Source organism: Diceros bicornis, chromosome 7 (genome assembly GCF_020826845.1).
Source record: "Diceros bicornis minor isolate mBicDic1 chromosome 7, mDicBic1.mat.cur, whole genome shotgun sequence".
Taxonomy (NCBI): domain Eukaryota; kingdom Metazoa; phylum Chordata; class Mammalia; order Perissodactyla; family Rhinocerotidae; genus Diceros; species Diceros bicornis.
The window spans coordinates 48243035-48256626 of record NC_080746.1 but is presented as its reverse complement, the minus strand read 5'-3'; the positions used below and the strand labels follow the sequence as shown (position 1 = coordinate 48256626).

Here is a 13592-nt window from a genome sequence, read left to right as displayed (position 1 = left end):
ATACCAAATGTTTTGAGCATTTAAAAAGTTAGAGGTACTTTTACACTGCCTCCAAAATGATGGAGCAGTTTACACTCCACCAGCAATATGCGAGAGACCCTCTTTTACCACACCTGCCAACACAGTGCATTGTCACAGTTTTTGAATGGGGACAGTTTGACAGGTAAAAACTGGAATATTATACTTTTAATTTGGAATTCTTTCATTATGAGTAAGGTTGAGCATCATACAAGGTATGTTAGATTTATAGGGAAAATCTTCACTCTGTGGCTTTCTTTTTCACTTTCTTTTAATGAATGAATACAAATTTTTTTTTAAAGATAGATACAGTTTTCCCAATATGACTTATTAATCAATCCGTCTTTTCCCCGTTATTCAAAATGCCACCTGTATCATATACTAAATTTCTTTATGTGTCTTGTCTATTTTTGGATTTTATCTTTTGCTTTGATATTTCTTTTCACTTTTTAATTATCATATCTTTATAATACATTTCAATATCTAGTAGGCCTAGACCTATCTCATTATTATGCTTTTTCTGAATTTTCTTAGCTATTCTTGCCTATTAATTTTATATGAACTTTAGAATGTTTTTTTGTTTAAAATTCTTTTCATTAGTATTTTTGCTTTAAATTTTGTGAAAAATTCAAAACTGACTTTTTTTGATATTGCATCTTTCTTCACAATTATGTATAACAGTGTTCCACCTTGTATATCTGTTAGCAGCATTTTAAAGTTACCTTTGTATAAATCCCAAATTTTTATCAAAAAGTTTACTCTTAAGTGTTTATTATTTTTGTTGCTATTGTAAATGATATATTTTCCTCCATTATATCTTTTAATTGGTTACTGTGTTTATATATGTGCATATATTTATATGCTATTGATTTCGGCACATTAATTTTATACCTAGCTACCTTACTGAATGGTTTGATCGTTTTAAATAAGTTTTGGATAGCGTCTTTTGGATTATCATCACAAATAAAGATACTTTTTCACTTTTTCAATTCATAATCAAACTTATGTTTTAAACAATGTAGGTCACAGCTGTGATTTTAAGACATAATTTAAGAAAGGTTGCATGGCTGACGATATATTTTTTGAACCCTTGGGTGGGTCTAGACACCTTGGGCCACCAGCAGTTTTTATCAAAACTGTATCTCCTGTTTAGTGTGGCTTTAAGATATTCTTTCCTTACTTAGTTTTTTAAGTTTGTGCTCACCATGATTATCTCAAACTTTGCTCTTTGTCACAAATTTCAGTAACACCTATTTTTTTCTTACCATTCATAATATATTCATTAGTTCTGTAAAGACGTAGTTTAGGCCCTTTATTGAATTTATTAGATCTGCAATTTTTCTTTGCAGCTCAGTCTACAGTTTTATCATTTTTTTTTCCAGCACTTGTTTTATTAAATTTAAGTTGTTCTATAGTGTGAATCATGAATAATTTCCTTCTGTTCTTTGAATTACAGGTTGAGCTATTTGTCTTTTTTGTTTCTTTTATTTGCAGGTTATAAGGACCAAGATCACATAGGGTTAATAGCACGAGTTGTGGAGCCAGGCATTTGTATCGAGCTCTGTCACCATTTGTGAGATTTCAGGCAAGTTACTGAACCTCTATATCTGCATATGTAATAAAAGTATTTCATGGAGATTCTTACAAGGACTAAAAGAGATATACATATAAAACACTTAGAACAGTGCCTAACACATAGTGAGTGCTAAAAAATTAGCTCACAATGATGATGCTTCTTTTTGGTTTTGACTGTGGTATGTTTACAGAGTTATTAAAATTTTTCCATCATGTTCATGCTTGGACAGCTCAATCAGACACTCTATTTGCTCTGATATAGTATATATGACTAGTTTACCCTTCTCCATTGTGCCTATAATCATTTTGTTTTTCCTTCTGAGTTACAGTGAGGGGTCTGTATATTTTGTGTTCTAATCACTTTCTGCACCTGAGCCAGTAGCTGGGGAAGGAGTTGGGGGAGAGCTCAGTAGAGGCTGTAGTCAAGTGTGCCATTTTTCTTAGAATACCCAAATTTTGCTGTCTTTTGAGATTCTGTACCAAGGTGCATCTAGTTGGGTAATTTCTCTAATTCAGCTATAGAACCTTAAGTTTCATCAGAGAATATCAGGATTACTGCCCACTTTCCCCACTTTAGATTCTCCCAAGAGCAAGTTTGAACTACTCTTTGAAAAAGATAAGGCCACCAGCTCAGTGTACTCTTCTTCAGATTTACTGGTATCAGCGAGAAGTCTCAGGATTTTGTCCACAACCAACATAGTTTCAGGGGGAGAATGGGAGTGGGGAAGCATCTGATCCTTTCTTAGCCTGTCTGTCACTATTTCTTTCCTTTTTTTTTTTTTTTTCGTGAGGAAGATCAGCCCTGAGCTAACATCCATGCTAATCCTCCTCTTTTTTTGCTGAGGAAGACCGGCCCTGAGCTAACATCTATTGCCAATCCTCCTCCTTTTTTCTCCCCAAAGCCCCAGTAGATAGTTGTATGTCATAGTTGCACATCCTTCTAGTTGCTGTATGAGGGACGCGGCCTCAGCATGGCTGGAGAAGCGGTGCGTCCGTGTGTGCCCGGGATCCGAACCCGGGCCGCCAGCAGCAGAGCGCGTGCACTTAACCGTTAAGCCATGGGGCCGGCCCCCTGTTTCAGTGGGGCCGGCCCCCTGTTTCTTTCCTTTGTCACAGTTTCTTAAGTGTATTGCCTTAAGTTGTGCTTCATTCCTTCTTTGATCATTGGTGGCAAACATTTGTTGTTGTTATTATTACTGATTTTCCTTATGTTTTGCTCATTTTGTGAGTTATTGAAGGAGAGAATTTCTGTGAGCAGATAAGATTAATCTGCTCTCATAAACTGGAAACCAGTTCTTTAGTAGCATATACATTCTGCTTTGTATATACTACTATAGGCAAAGTAGAAAACTTTACCCATAGCCATTATTTTTATCTTTATCTTTCTATTTTTTTATACCCATTCTTTCCTTATATCTGTGGAATTCACTTTCATATTTATGTGTGCTGGGCAGCATGTGTCTCTGCCAAATTCCATCCTGTTATCTAAGAATTCCATCTATCCATGTATTTACTTTCAGGTCACCTATAATTGACACGAATGAGGAAAGGGTGGCTAATATGAGGAACAGTTGAAGTACCATTAAGAATGATATCAACAGCTCTGGATGCTTGGTCCAGACCAACAATATTATATTTAATAGAGATAAATATAAATTTATAAATTTACATTAAAAATAAATTATTCTAAAATAGAATGCAATATATCTGATAGCCAGTAGTTCATAGGAAGTATTTAACTGTCTGTCATCCTGATATGAACCAACGAAAAGAGTCTTAGAAACAAAGCTAACACAATTTTATATTAGATTAAATAAACAGAGTATGAAGCTCACATATGGAACTCTATTCAACATGGTCTGTACTTACAAGCACATCAAGGGATCTCTATATACAATTCTGTGTATTGTTATTTAGGTGGGATGTTGCCAAACTTAAGAAAATTCAAAGGATAGAAACAGTAAAATAAAGGGTCTGAAAATCATGATGTATCAAGAATGGTTAACAAACTGAGGGTCCTTAGTCTAAAGGAGAGAGGCCTGAGAGGAGACTTGATAGTGGCCTACAAAGTATGAAGGGCTCTCCTAGGAAGAGTTTTCCATCATAGCTGGAGATGGCAGAAATAAGATTAATGGATGATTTCAAAGGAATTCCAGCTCAGCTCAATTATAGGGAAAAAAAAAAATCCAATGACTGGAGCAGTATCCCAAGCGAACAGCTATCACCAGTGTTGGAAAGCTGTTTCTTCCCACAGCATTAAAACAGAAGTTCAAGTCTTGGTTAAGGCTTCTTTGTAAAAGCCTATGTATATATTAATCTGGTGGCACTGTAATTACCTAGTGTTTCAAACACTATACTAGGACCACTAATCTCCCCTGAGGGCATACCATGTCTCTATCGCCAACTTTTAGTTACATACTCAGAAGGTGTTCAATTACTGTTTTGCTAAATATATGAGTGAATCTGTGTATTTTTGGAGATTAGAATGTTTGACACCTAAGAATTCCTGCACATCAAAATTATTATGATTTTTAAAAACTGGTACCACATTCAGTTTATTCAAATGAATGGATCTATGAAAGCTAAATTTTCTCATATGACTCGATGACTCACAAATATTCAACGAATGTTTTTAGGTTCTTGGGAAGCAACTATAGAACTTTCTTCCCAAGACTAATGACCTATACTGAGCAAATTATATATGTTTTCTTCACTCATGACTATTAGGCACTGACTTGCCTAGAAAAATGTGCCTAGTTTGTTTCCTTCATTATTTTTACTTTTCCTTCTTTCTAACTGCTCTCTTTTAAGCCTTAATTGATAATTTTCAACCTTTCTTAATATCATCTTTATTGTGCAAATTTCCAACTTTCAGTGGATTCTTGGTTGGATCTCATAACTGGCTAACCCATAGCATATTCCATGTTTAAAAATCACTAGGTTGGCTTTCTTTATGGATATTAAAAAAGAGATTTTATTTAATCTTTCCCATTAACTTTTCTGTAAGAGATAAAGTGTCCAAGGTATCTAGCTACAACTGAATTATGCTCAGAGACAAAGTCTAGGTAGTACAAGGCTTTTGACTAACAGCTAATGCCATTCGGTGTCACGGTCCATGACTAAAAAATACTGCAATCTTTAATTTTATTGGATCTCAATGTTCCATAGAAGGAGAAGAATTTAATGTACATTGGTTGATGAGTTGAGGAACCAAAATGGATTTAGTTGTGGAACCACGGTGAATTTAGCATGAAGCCAGTGCCAGCCAGCAGAGGAGGACTGCATTATTTCAGTCTAGGTGAATGCCAGTGTTCTAAGAAGGTACTTGGAGAAAAGCCAAAACTTCTTTATTTATTGTTGTCCCTTTGATTTAGCACTTAGAACTGCCTGGCTTAATACATGTTTTTGAAGTAAAATATTTATTGCTTCTTTAAAAAGTAAACAAGGAAGAGGAACACTTAAAATTTATTGGGCACTGAGATGTACCAGGTGTCTCATTAAATCTTCACAATAACCAAGGCAGCTACTTAATGTGCCCATTTAACAGTTAAGTAAAGTAAGAGTTTAAACTTAGGTGCTGTCCAAACCCTAACATCTTTTCATGAAATTGCTTTGCTGCTGATCATAAATTGGAAGGATTCATAGTCATGGTGTTTACCATGGCAACACATTTCATTTTAAAACTTTTAAAGATGCTATATAGATAAATATTTACCTCAGCAAATATTCACAGCTAGGTAAACAGTGCTGTGTGAATTATAAAACTTTTGAATGGCAAAAAAGCCAAGACTACATCTAGTACAATGCATTTTTTTAATCCAAAGTTTTCATGGTAAAATTAATTTTGATTTTAAAGATTTGTTCTAGAAGCCATTGATGATAAATTCTGTTAAAAATTATGAGCTGTCTTTAAACAGCAAAGAAGTAAACCAAGAAAAGAAACAATGACCACATGTTAGCCTCAAAGAGCAAATGAGAGGAGTGGCATCATTCCTTAATTTCCAAAAGGATTTAGCAAACGTAATCAATTGTTTTACTCTCCTATAAAGTTACAATGTACAGAACAGTGGGGATTACAGTGACAATATTTGTAGTTTGTTGTTTCATGAATAAAACATTTGCTACAAGGTCTCATGAGAGAGCTTTTTACAGATATCATTAGGAAGACTCACCAAATATTAGCTTAGAGAAAGAGCTTTCCAATCCACAAGCACATATCTTTTCTCCAGAAACAATCAGAAACTAACCATGTACATATTCAAGAAATTCTACAGAAAGTGCTGAGGAACAATGAGAATTCATCAAATGTGTTGTCCTTTGTCCAATTTAAAAAAATGATTTGTTCTTTAGGAGGACAGAGAATGATGATTTACCCACAATTTATTTCCAGGAAGACTATTTCCCTGGCTTAACACAAATAGATGTTTTCTTTTTGACCCTAAATATTATATTTCAATAAAAGGTTGCACTACACAATCACTCAAGCAAATCTTCCTCTGTACTCAAGGGAACAATTTTGGTAATTCAAAAGGACTCAAAAAATTTTAGCAACTAAAAGGAAAACATAGTGTTTTGAGACCTCACGCCAAACAGCTGAATTTGCCATTTGTGCTTATTAAGAGTCCAACCATTATTCAGCATGGCCCTTCACCACCAATATGTTTACCTACCGCTTAGAACTCAGAGCCAGGGACACGGACTTGGATAAAGAGTAAACTGTGCCTTGCATTCAGAGACACATTTGTGCATGTATTAAAAAATGAATACACATTATAATTTACCCCATGGCAAGAAAGCGGGGAATGGAGTATGGCGTCCCTTGATGCACTGAATGGTTGGATGCCAGGAATCAAAACAGCTGCATAACCTTTGTGTTCAGTTTTTACCCAGTAGTCTGGTGAACTGCTCGGGTATAAACAACTGAATTCTGGACAACTGAAAACTTTGTTAACCTAAACATTCCCAAGTTACCATGGTCGGTGATAGTAGTCCAACTTGTTAGAGAACACTGTCAGCAAAGCTATTCATGGACAGAGAGGATAAAAAGAAGAATTTCAGTGCAGGCAATCTCTGTACTACATGTGAGGATGGTGCATTTAAATTTGATTAAAATCTTAGTTCATTCAAATGTTCATTGAGTACTTATTGTGTGCTCAATACCTGCAGGTCTAGGCCTATATACCAAAAATTAAGCCGTAGAACAGTCAATTTACCAAATGACCATCTCTGAAAACTGTCAGATGAGGTCCTCATATCAAATCTGAGAAAGTTCACTCTGGCCACATTAGTGTCAGAAAGAGAAAGGAGCAGACGGAGGAACAAGGAGAGATTAGAGAAAGGCATTGAGTAGGCAGATACAGACAAGCTGTAAGCCTCATTCAAGTTAGGTATTTGAGAAAGTCTCTGTCTGTAATATAAAATGCATGCCAAGTTCTTATTTAACCAAGCTGGACAATAAATCTGTCATGTAAGCTACTAAGAAAAAATAAAATAAAAATCTGCAATAATTTGGAAATTGGTTTTTGATTAATCAGCCTATTAAACCAAGTGCTCGATGCTTCACATACTGTTTTGTCCCAATCTCTTGAACAGATGGTTTCTGTAAGGTGTGGAAAAAAGAGGCCAATGCAAGAGTTTCCTCATAAAGGACTCCTCTCAGCAGTAAGGGAGGCAGCTTCTATCCTGGACAGTCCTTTTTCCCCTTGTCGTACTGCAGGGATGGTCATGATCTGTCTTGGACTCTCCTCCATCTCTCCACCCCAATTCTCTCCATTCACTACCCAGAATTTGGTCACAGACTAAACCTAGGACTTGTACTTCCCTTTTAAATGTTCATTAAATGCTTCAAATTTAGCACAGGCCAGGGTAGAGAACATAAACTCAGTGTCTTAAGTGTTAGAATATGCAGCTTGCTTATCTTCTTAATTTGGGTTGTTGATAGCTATCCTTTCTATACCCTGTGGCTTGCTTGGATGGCCTGGCAACAAAAGAATGAACAGAAGAGGAAGGAATAAAGCATTTTAGAAGTTCTTAGAAGTGAAAGATTGCTTCTGATTGGAGCAGTTAGTGATAGCTTTGTGGAGGAGGTAGAATTGAATTGGCATGGCTCTTGGGGGATGGATATAATACTCACAGGTAGTGGTCACAGTGGTAAGGAAAAGCATTCCAAAGGTGAGAATGGGATGAGCAAAGGCCTAGAGGCAGGAGAGTATGGCATGTGTTTCAGAAATTGTACCTAATCCAGCTTACCTGGACCAGGAGATGCATGAATGAGAGAAGAGAAAAGAGAAGGCCGAAACTCAATTTTGTCCCTGGAGGAGAGGGTGATCATAGAGGGCGTGAAATGCTATGTTAAGAAATTTAGATTTTTATCCAGTGGCAATGAAGACCAGAGACTTTTGAGCAAGTAAGAAAAATTAATAGAGCTGTTAGATATTTGAGAAATTCTCTGTAACATCAAATGCATGCCAAGTTGTTATTTAACCAAGCTGGACAATAAATCTGTTACGTCATGTCATTTTTGGAAGATTGGTCTAGGAGAGGTGTGTAGGTATAGAAGGGAAGGATTGACAATCGAGTCTATTACAGCAGATCAGACGAGATATAACAAAAATATGAACACCATAATAATGGCAGTGGAGATTTTAAAGAGACTAGTTGTGTTGGAGGTAGCTTCCAAAGGACATGATGCTTAATGTAATAAAGGCAGCAAAGAGAGTAGAATCAAAAGAAAAGGACTTTGAGCTTTTTAATGTGGGTGACTAGAACAATCTTTAACATAAGTAGAGAGATCCGAAACAGGAGCAGATAGCACTGGTGAGGGGCATGTGGTGGAAGATGGCCCTAAGGAGACATCATAATGTCAGTTTTCAACATGCTTGGGGGTATTTCTACACATGGAGTCTACTGAAATATATGCCCAAACTAGGAAAACTAAGGAAAAATATATACCTGTAAACATATATGCACATTTTCATAAAACATCGATTCATATGTCCCATCAGACCCGTTAGAAATAAATTTATAAAGAGCTAGAGAGAACACAGCTGCATATATGACATATGTGCACATACACATGCTAACCAATATATGTTTTATATCTATGTATATAAGCATGCAGAAATCTGTGTTAATGCACAAAATCATATATTGACTCCATTTGAAATTGCTGAATATTAAAAACTTTTAATTCACTTTCAGTTCATTAATTCAACAAATATTAATACTTACTAAAGGACTAGATTGTGTAAAATATTATGGGAGGTGCTTGTAAAGCACTGGAATGAGTATGTGCTTTGCTGCTTTTCTTTATGCAACTTTTAGCCAATTGTGATAATAAAAAGAGTACAAATAGTATAAACATATATTTACCATCATTATCCTGAAAATAACCTTATGAACTAGATACTCTATATCTATTTTGCAGATGAGGAAGGTGAGGCACAAAGAGTTTAAGACACTTGCTCTAGGTCCCACAGCTACTTCAAGACGTCTAGGAACTTCACCACTAGAAATGTGGCTTCTCTGATGATTGAATTATACGTGTTATAAATCACCACGAGTATAGTGACTTTTACAGTCAGTGTATTTTATAGTTATTTTTACATCTTGTACCAAGCTGACAGCTACAATCTTCATTGCATTTTTAGTTCGAACTGTCCCAGACCTCTATATCTACAAAAAAATATATATGTCTCTATGAAGACATTGAAACAGATGATGTTTTAAAACATTTTAAAAAATAATGGAGGAGAATTGCTGAAATGTTTTGCTAGATAGACTTTACCACTCTTTCAGTTTTTATTAAAAAATAAGGTGGCTAAAATAAAGCCACAAGCAAGTCTATCTTTGGATATTAATAAAGTTATGGCCTTAACATTTCATTTCAGAACCTTGCCTTAAACTAGCTATACTATACTTAAGCAACAATAACATCTCAAAAAAAGGCACCTCATTTCTTATATAGGTTTAGGCGTCTTTGGCTTAGGCCACAGAAACAGTCTACACCTGTTTAATTATATAGCTCCTTAGAAATTATGACTTAGAGTGTTCTTGGGAAAGTCACCAGAAAGACTTTTATTGTAAATCTATTTCCTGGGAAACCACACGTGCACTTTGGATTTTTCCCTTGCATATTTTTGGTGGCCTGGCAAGTCTAAATGGATTTGCCTAATCACTACTTCCTATACATGATTACGCATTTTTTTCTCAACTGACTGCCTACACACGGACACCCCAGCTGCTTGCAAAGATCAAATCTATAACTGTAAGGTCAGGGAAATTTTCATATATTGTTAAGAAAAGACATTCTAAATCAGCAGTGCATATTACTCAAACATTCATTACTGAAATACGTGGTCATAAATCGCCAGTCAAATGATTCTTGTTGAATACTGGGAAGATTAGTACTGCTATAAAGACGGAATCACATACATCAAAGGTCATCTCAGAATTAGTAATTTGACAACAGATGGAATAAACATAAGGGTATGGAATTGGAAACTGTAAATTTAATTCTACCACAAATTATTTTTCCAAGGAATCCCCTAACATTGAATATATATGACAAGAAGGAATAACACTGTTTATCTCCTGTCCCATGTAAAAACAAATAAACAAAACCAAAAACAATCCCCCCAAAAAACAGTCCGGGTATTAAGAATGTCTATAAAACAGATTTAGTAAATGCTTATAACTGTTCGAAATAGGTCAAGTAGCCATATTCATGATATTTATATTAAAGATTATTGAGGAAAAGTAAGAAAGTCAATTATTCAGATATTTCCCCAACTCCAGAAATTTGACAAAATATTCAGAAAATTCAGAATATTGACTTGACATGGTTTTCAGACAGATGTTTTCCAGTTCTGCCTCCTTGAGATTTCCTTTTCAGATGCATCACAGGCTTCCCAACACGTCCAAAAGCGAATTCCTAATCTCCCTATAAGGTTTCCTCCATAGTCTTCCCCATCTCACAAACGGCACCTTAATCCATTAAATTGCTCAGTTAGAACACTGGGCCTCATCCTTGGACATACCCCACATCCAGATTATCAATAAGTGGCATCAGTTATATCTCCAACATATAGCTTGAATCCATCCCCCTTTCTCTTCCTTCTTCAAGCAACCCCTAAGTGATCTCTGCTCCCACTCCTGCCTGCTTCAATGCATTTTCTTCACAGTAGCCAAATGATCTTCTGAAAATGATAAATTTGATCTTGTCACTCCCATACTGAAAATTCTGCAATAGCTTCCCATTGCACTTGAAATAAAATAATAAATCTTTAAATACAGTCAAGAAAGCTGTGCAGGATCTGGCCCCTGGTTACCTTGACAATATCATTTCATGTCATTCATTATTCTGTCATTAAACCCCAGTCACAACTGACTTCTTTTAGTTTCTAGGAGGTATAAAGATTTATCCTACGCTAGGGCCTTCACATACACATGCTTTTACTTCTATCCAAATGCTGTCCTCCACTCTTTATTCAGCTAACTTCTATTTTTATTTATAAGGTTTAGCTTAAGTGGCACTTCCTCAGAGAAGTCTCCTTTGACCCATTATTTAATTGGTACTCTTTAAAATATTTTGTTCATTCATAGCATGTTTCCCAATTTATATTATAGGTGTTTTCTACATCAGACTATAATCTCGTTGAGCCAGAACTATCTCTGTTTTCTTTGTGAATCCCCATTGTTTGACTCTGTGCAGAGCACATAATAAACACTTAATAAATATTTGTTGAATCATTGAAGGACTAAATTAACGAACACATCCAGTTCTCTGTATTATACACACATAATTGAGGCTAGTTAGCCCAGTTGGCTAGAGTGTTGATGCTACTATACAGAGCGCCCACGTGCTCAAGGAAGGGCAGATGAGGACCTGTGGTCACATGTTAAATTTTAACTTCTCTGGAGCCTTCAGGCTCTCTGGGTTAAGATGAATCACCTCTTCCTGTTTGCCCAATTGGAATCATGGCTCAAGTTCCATCACAGAGCTGATTTCTTTCTGCCCTGCCTTAAAGTTAGTTGACTTTATGTCTCCCTCTCCCATTAGAACTGCCTGATTCTCCCATCAGAATCACATCTGATTCATCTTCATCATCCCCAGTGCATAAGAATTTCCATGGTATGAGCTAAACGTTGGTAGAAATTTCTTTCTAATATATCATCATTCAAAAATAAAGAATTCTAAGGTGCCAAGTGAAGTTAAGATGGCAAGGTATCATCAGATTTAGTGCAGAATCCAATTTAACTATTCATTCAATTGACTCTGATTCAGCACTTCCTGTGTTCAAGGCACTGGGAAAGGCATTAGGAATTTAAGCAATAACTAAAACAGTTTATTTCCCTATAAATCAATAAGCTTTATACAGAGAAACAAATCCCCATCAGTGACCTTTGTATGGTGACAGTGCAAAAAAGTATGACTGACAACCTAATCCCAAAAGGATCCACAGGCCCACACCCCTCTACAGGGATTTGGCAGGAGCCTGCTTTCAGGGATGTAAAGTTAGTTCTAACCGTTTCCGGGTTCTCCTGTCTCAGTAGACTACGCCCATCACGCATATGCTGTGTACTTTCATTGGGTTATTGCCTGGGTATTCCTGGACGATTAATGCTCACCTGTCCCCACTTCCCCTTCTCCATGTCCAAGGGCAACTCCTGCCCCACTCCTGGCTCAAAGGAGAAAACAATTCACACTGAATTAAACCAGCCAGAGGGAGCCTTAGTACCAAAAATATAGATCCAAAAAATGTGTTCCTGATAAAATTAAGGAGTTTTGGCTATCGATTCCCTAGAACCTTTAAGTGCTCGGCTGAGCAGCTGGAGGTCATGGAGTGACTGAGCTAGCAGGAGTCCTGCTAATGGATGGTAATACTTTGCTGGGCACCTAAAACAAGTATTTGCCTTAGGGCTGTGCTGAATAATTGCTGTTAATTGAATTGTAGAAGTATCTATACATTATTTATGTAGGTATAGTATAACTTTTTAATAGAAAGTGTGATGCTCATTTTGTTTAGCTTTAAAGCACCTTGCAAACACAATTTTAGTAAACATGTCAGATACAACGTCTTTTCTACCACCAGACATTGTGGTATGGAAAGGCTTTACTTGTTTTCTTTTTTTTCCTCCAGATTTAATTCTGTGACTTGAATGCATTTGAATTTAGCCCATGAGGGATCTTTGAGCATTTTTATTACATTATCAAACAATTGTAGCACAGGTTGAAATCATATGTAGCAAAGAATACTACAAATAACATGTATATATAGCTAATATTTGTTGGACATCAATTTGTGCCAGCCACTATTCTAACCATTTTATGTGAATTGACCCATCTAATCCTCACAATTTCTATGGGCAAATACAAACATTAGCTGCATTTCATAGATAAGAAAATTAAGGCTCAGAGAGGGTAAGCAACTTGTCCAAGGTCAAACAGCTAATGAGCTGCAGAGCTAGGGTTCCAGCCTAGCTACTTTGGCTCTGGAGTGTGCAATCTTAACCAGCAAGCCCCACTGCTCACCACATGCCAGATTTTAGTTAAATGTTTAATTGTCATAAACCCAATGGAATAGATGCTACTGTTATGATCCCCATTTAATAATGAGGGGATTTGTCCAATCAAGGTCACTCTACTAGCAAGTGGCTGAACCAGGCTTTTAAACTCAGTCCTGTCTGACTCTTGGGTCTGAGATCTTAAATACCACCCCCTACTGCCTTCCAGAGAGGTGTTTATTATTTTTTTTAATCCTGTATAACACTAGAGATTAAATAGATTTTAAGGGAAAGAGACATGATTTACTAAGAGTATAGTAACTATTCAGTCTTAATCTTCCAAAATATTTAAAACACTGTTAAGCCAATTATGAGATTTTTCTAAAATATTTGATATACTGTTAAGCTAATATTAAATGTCATCATTCTGAAGAGCAGAGCTCCAAGGACTATTCTTAAAAATTAGTATAATGAGTCATCTCACTGCTTATGTG

The 13592-nt window shown here is 36.1% G+C and overlaps 1 protein-coding gene across 11 annotated transcripts in view; it reads right to left on the bottom strand.

Moving 5' to 3' along the window:
* The window catches only part of DLG2 (discs large MAGUK scaffold protein 2), a 1867373-nt gene that overhangs the window by 516530 nt on the left and 1337251 nt on the right, over positions 1-13592 (bottom strand). The gene's annotated exons all lie outside the window — the stretch shown is intronic.